This window comes from Psammomys obesus, unplaced genomic scaffold, assembly GCF_907164565.1.
Source record: "Psammomys obesus unplaced genomic scaffold, mPsaObe1.curated_primary_1811, whole genome shotgun sequence".
Taxonomy (NCBI): domain Eukaryota; kingdom Metazoa; phylum Chordata; class Mammalia; order Rodentia; family Muridae; genus Psammomys; species Psammomys obesus.
Genome location: NW_026596088.1, coordinates 122,505 through 129,143, shown reverse-complemented (window position 1 = coordinate 129,143; position 6,639 = coordinate 122,505).

Here is a 6,639-nt window from a genome sequence, read left to right as displayed (position 1 = left end):
ACACTTAGATCTTGTGTGGTATACCCATAATGTGCTTTATATTGTAATATGCAAAGAATTGCTTCATCTTTTTAGATATATATGCAGAAGCATTATCAGTCTTAATTTGTGCAGGTATCCCCATAATTGTCATTATTTCTAATAAGTGTGTAATTATACAATCAGCCTTTTCAGAACTTAATGCAGTTGCCCATTGAAAGCCTGAGCATGTATCAATGGAAAGGTGTATCTATCTTTGTTTTCCAAATTCAGCAAAATGAGCAACATCCCTCTGCCAAATTTCATTTCTTTTGGTACCCCTAGGGTCATATAGAGAATATGCAGGACATTTTAAAAATTATTTCTTCATTTTGTTGCCAAGTGACAGAAAGTTTTTTCTTTAAACTTTTCCAATTAACATGATGTTTCTCACGAAATTTGGAGGCTTCTAACACTTTCCCTATTAATAATTGGTCAATTTCCTCATTTCCTTGTGCCAGTGGACCTGGCAAACCTGTATGAGACTGAATATGAGCAATATATAATGGATAGTCTCTACTTTTGATGGCCTGCTATAATAGTATAAATAACAAGATTAATTTTGAGTTATCATGAACAAATTCAGTAGTCTCTACATGCAAAACAACTTTTTTCCATATAATCAGTAATTAAATTAAGAGATTCAGGAAAATGTAATAATAACGTAAGGATTGCATACAGTTCTGATTTTTGAACTGCGGTATATGGACTTAAGATCACCTTACTTATTTTGTCTGATTTATAGTCTGCCATCCTTATCTTGTTTGCATCAGTATAGAATGTTGGTGCCTTTGGAATTGTGTTCTCTTTATAATATGTGGAAGAAGCCAATTAGTTCTTTTTATAAACTGTATATGTTTACTTTTTGGATATTTGATATTAATTTCTCCCAAATAGTTACTGCTCCTTGCCAGTCTTCACTGATCACATTCAATGACATAATTCCAGCATTAGTATGAGGTACTACGATTTTGGCTGGGTCTGTTTCTGACAATTGAGGTAGTCCTATTTTACCTTTTATAATTAATTCAGAAATCTCTTCTATAGATGTTTTCAATTTTTTACTTTGTTTATGTGCTAAAAAATTCATTCCATAATATTATCTGTGCCCAGATATATTTGGTCCTTGTGGAGCTCCTGTTCTCTCCAGGTCATATTAACCCCCCCTTCTTTCTTATGATTCCCTGTACTCTGCCGAAGGTTTGGTTATAAGTCTTAAATCTGCCTTGATACCCTGCTAGGTAGAGTCTTTCAGAGGCCCTCTGAGGTAGGCTTCTGTCCTGTTACTTGTTTTCTCCTACATCCAATGTCCATCCCATTTGTCTTTCTAACTGAGGATTAATCATCTTACCCTGGGTCCTCTTTCTTGTTTATCTTCTTTAGGTGTATAGATTTCAGTATTTTTATCCTATCTTATAGATCTATATAAGTGAGTATATACCATGTGTGTCTTTCTGCTTTTGGGATACCTCACTCAGGATGATTGTTTCTAGGTCCCACCATTTGCCCGCAAATTTCATGATTTTCTTGTTTTTAATTGCTGAGTAGTATTACAAATTATTTATTATGGTTGTTGCACAAAATATTGACATAAAGTTGGACTATTTATCATTACCTGAGGAAGTACCTTCCAATGTTATCTCTATTGTTCAGAGTAGGTACTGAGAAAGCAAACCTTTATCCTGCTCATGTAAGGGTATTGTGAAAAAGCAATCTTTTAAGTCATTTATTGTGAGCCATCATCTAGGTAACAAAGAAGGTAAAGGAACTACAGCTTGTAAAGGACCCATTGGTTGAAATACTCTATTCATTGCTCTTAAATCCGTTATCATCCCCCATTTTCCTGATTTCTTTTTTTTTTACAACGTGTAACACAGGGAAGTTACGTTGGGTGGTAGACTCTTCTATATGTTGAGTATCCAGCTGCTCTCGTACCAGTTATTCAAGTGCCTGCAATTTTTCTTTTGTTATATGCCATTGCTCTTGCCACACAGGTCTGTTTGATATCCATTTCAGGGACAAGCTTTTGGTATTTCAGCAGTGACCCCTATTGTAAATTTGGAAACTCAGTCCCTGTGATGTCCTGTGTTTGGACAATGACTTGTCCTGTTATATTGACATTATGCTCCTGAGAGCCAATATTAGTTTTCTCTCTTATCCATTTGTCTATTGGGACTGCTCCCACTTTTAATGGTCTAAGTATGCTCTTACATTCTATATTTGAAATTTCAAATGCCAAAATCTCTATTAACTACTTTCTGGTTTCAGTATCTGGTGTAGCTCTATTGACAGCTGAAGTAAATCTGTATAAGAAGTTAGTGAAGTCTTCTCCAGGGCCTTGTATTACCTTAGTAAATGAGCTGTTTTTATTTTCCCGTGCTCCTCAACCATGCCCCATGTTCTGCAGTATGACATTGTTCAAGTATGACATTATTAGACCTGATTTGCTCCTGTAAATCGGTATACTGCCCTTCACCAAGAAGTTGATCTTTACCAATATTTATTCCCCTTGCTACATTCTTTTGTTCTAGTTTCATGGCTTCATCCCTCCACCTTGATAAGCACTGTAATTGTTGACCAGCTTCTAGAACAGCTGACCCCAAAATCATTCCAAACTTGGGAAATAAGTCTGTCTTGCATAGCCCAGTTATTTAATATTTGTTTAACCAATGGTGAATGCATCTCATTACATAAAATAGACTCTTTAAAATGCTTTTTAAATCTAGCTTGTCTAACATATTGGATGCCATGCCATTTCATCGTAAGCTTCACAACCATCATTAGTAGGCATATGCTGCACAAAGACTCGGAAGGATGATGGTGCCTGTAGAGGCCTAGGCAACTCCTCTGGGGGTACACTTGCTGGACAGTAACCCAATTACCCTGTACTGCCCCTGCTCTTCCCAGCCCCTTGCCTCATATTGGAGCTCTGGGCACCTGGTAGGGAAAATGCATGGAGTAGGGTGGGTTGTCGGCCTCCCTTCCAGCCTAGTTTGCTTCCCTCTTTTATTGTGTGGGAAATTCCTTGTGCTGGATACCAAGCATGAACCCTTGTGTTCTCCTCTCACTGGCCCTTTTGCTTTCCAAGCACCTCAACCTCTATTTTCAAACTCTCTAGGTGTGTAGCCAACTCTGAAATCCTTTCCAACACAAGGGAATTGGGTGAACCTTCCTAGTTTTCAACTTTCCCTCCAATCTTTTTCACAATGGAATATATAAAGACTAAAAAGGAAAGCCAGAAAACAGCCTCTGGGAGCAAGACCCGAGACCATCCAGTGGCAGTAGCCACTATTTTGCAACCTTCTTTTTTTTTTTTGTTTTGTTTTTGTTTTTTGTCTTTTATGTATGTATGTATGTATGTATGTATGTATGTATGTATGTATGTCTGTATGTATGTATTTATTTATTTATTTATATTAATTACACTTTATTCACTTTGTATCCCCCCATAAGCCCCTCCCTCCACGGATAGGGGAGGTCCTCCTCTCCTTCCTTCTGATCTTAGTCTATCAGATCTCATCAGGAGTGGCTGCATTGTCATCTTATGTGACCTGGTAAGGCTGCTTCCCCCTCAGGGGGAGGTGATCAAAGAGCAGGCCAATCAGATTATGTCAGAGGCAGTCCCTCTTCCCATTACTATGTAACCCTCTTGGACACTAAACTGCCATGGGCTACATCTGTGCAGGGGTTCTAGGTTATCTCCATGCATGGTACTTGGTTGGAGCATGAGTCTCTGAAAAGACCCCTGTGTTCAAATTTCTGGTTCTGTTGCTCTCCTTGTGGGGTTCCTGTCCTCTCCAGATCTTACTATTTCCCACTTCTTACATAAGATTCCATGCACATTGCCCAACAGTTGGCCATAAGTCTCAGCATCTACGTTGATAGTCTGCAGGGCAGAGCCTTTCAGAGGCCCTCCGTGGTGGGTTTCTAGCTTGTTTCCTGTTTTCTTCTTTTGATGTCCTTCCTCTTTGCCTTTCAGGATGGGGATTGAGCATTTTAGTCAAAGTCCTAGCTCTTGATTAGATGTACAGATTTTAGTAGGTTTATCCTATATTACATGTCTATATGAGTGAGTATATACTGTGTGTTTCTTTCTGCTTCTGGGACAGCTCATTCAGGATGATCCTTTCCAGGTCCCACCATTTACCTGCAAATTTCATGATTTTCTTATTTTTCATTGCTGAGTAATATTCCATTGTGTAGATGTACCACAATTTCTACATCCATTCTTCAGTTTGCCAACCTTCTTAAACAACATTGCCAACCCATCAAAACCTGATGGTTCCTCCACCATGTTAGAAGCAAAGTTACCCATTATGACTAAGCCATGGCTGTGCGCCACCTGTAGACTTAGATTTTCAACAAACCTATTTTATTTAGGGTTCTTAAATGCTTCTACCTTTCTTCCAACCCACTGACCAAAGGTAAGGGAGAAAGAAGATTATTAGGAAAAAGGAGTCGTAGACATTTTTAGAAGTAGTTCTTTGGGGTGAGTCTCCTCTTCGTTGTTCCTGTCCAAATGTCAACACCAAACAGCAACATGAATCAGCATGATTCAGCAGATTGGGAAAAGTCAGGAAAAGCTGCAAGACTCATTTGGATTGCCCTGAGAAGCTCTCTGGAACATTTCTTTCTGTGAAGTGAAATGTTGAAGAATGGAGACCAGTGCAGCAATGTCAGTCCAAAGTGTTTTCTCACTATCCATGAACTTCTGTATATCTCCTTTCCTCAAAATCCACCCACGGATGTTTTCCTCTGGCCAAAGTCATGCCACTAGCATGAGACAGCTTGCAGCAAAACTTTACATGTTCTATCACAAGACAGCTTTCAACAAAACATTACATGACACAATGGTGTCTCCAAAGAAACCAGAAAGTTCCACTTCACCAGTCCATGGGAGAGAGCCAACCCCTGACACTATTGATGATGTTCTACTGTGTTTGCAGACAGGAGCCTTGTGTGGCTGTCTTCTGAGAGTCTTTGACCAGCAATGGATTGAAACAGAAATGAAGTCTCACAGCTAAACGCTGGGCGGAGCTTACGGAGAATTGTAGAAGAGTGGGGCGAAGAAAAGAATGACAGAGGGGACAGGTGTCCATAAGAAGACCAACATTCCCAACTAACCTGAGCCCCGAGGAGTTTGTGGAGATTGAAAAACCAACCAAGTACCAGGCATGGACTAGACCTACACCCTCTCTCTATATATATACCCAATGTGGGTATCCTCCCTGCCACATTAAGTTGCTGAAGGACTAAGTACATCCTCTCCTACTGAGGCCAGACAAAGCAGCCCAGTTAGGAAAGCAGCATTCAAAGGCAGGCATCAGAGTCAGATAGGGCATTCACTCCAGTTGTTGGGGGACCCACATGAAGGCCAAGCTGCAAATTTGCTAAATGTGTGCAGGGGCTAAGGACCAGTCCATGCATGCTCTTCGGTTGGTGGTTCATTCTCTGTGAAGTTAGTTGATTCTGTAGGTCTTCTTGTGATGTCATTGACCCCCTCTTGCTTCATCAATTGTTCCTCCAACTCTTCCATACTACTCCGGAGCTCTGTCTAATGTTTGGCTGTGGGTCTCTGCATTGGTTTCCATCAGCTCCTAGCTAAAGCCTCTCAGAGGAATTATGCTAGTCTTCTATCTACAAACATAGCAGAGTAACATTAATAGTGTCTGGGATTGGCTCTCTCCCATGGGCCAGGTCTCAATTTGGGCTGGTCTTTGGTTGGCCATTTCCTCAATCTTTGCTCCATATTTATCTCTGCACATCTTGTAGGGAGAACAAACCTTGTGTCAAAAGTTTTGTGGGTGGGTTAGTGGCCTTATCCCTTTCCTGGAAGTCCTGCCTGGCTATAGGAGGTGGCCAAGTCTGAATCAGATCATCCTCAAATAGGATAAATAATGTGTCACACTCATACTGCGCTATCTCAAATTTATGGCTTTTATCTTTAGTTATTGTTAAACTTACACAAACATACATATATGCACATACACAAACACATATACAACCTACTCTGTATAATGTTACTTGTATATATTTGATTTCTGGGCTGATCGCTTGATTGTATAACCAGCAGGGGTAGAGGGAACACTTTCCTGGTAAAGACCATTTCTCTTGCTCTCAGCATTCCATAATTGTCTTTAGGCTTGGGCCCAATGATATTTCCCTCTTCCATGTTTTATGTCTATTGGGGTTGTCTTTGTTCAGGTCTTGGTTAGGCAGCCATATTGATGGGACTTCATGAGTGTGTAGAATTCTTGATGTTTCTAAGAGACACAATCTCACAGCAGATTTTCTATCCCTCTGACTCTTATAAAGTCTTTCTGCTCACTCTTTCATAATGATCCCTGAGTCTTAGGTGCAGGAGCTCTGTCCCAGATGTATCAGCTGTAGTGGGTATCAAATCAAGTCTTGTTTTCTTCATTTTGATTGGTTGTGGTTTTCTGCAGTGGCCTTTGTTTGTGGCAAAGTGAGTTTTTTTGTTTGTTTTGTTTTTTGTTTTTGTTTTTATGAAGGGTAAAAGCATAACTTACTTGTAGATAAGAGGATAAGTATCTAGAATGCCATTAGTAATTTTATCTATCTATCTATCTATCTATCTATCTATCTATCTATCTATCTATC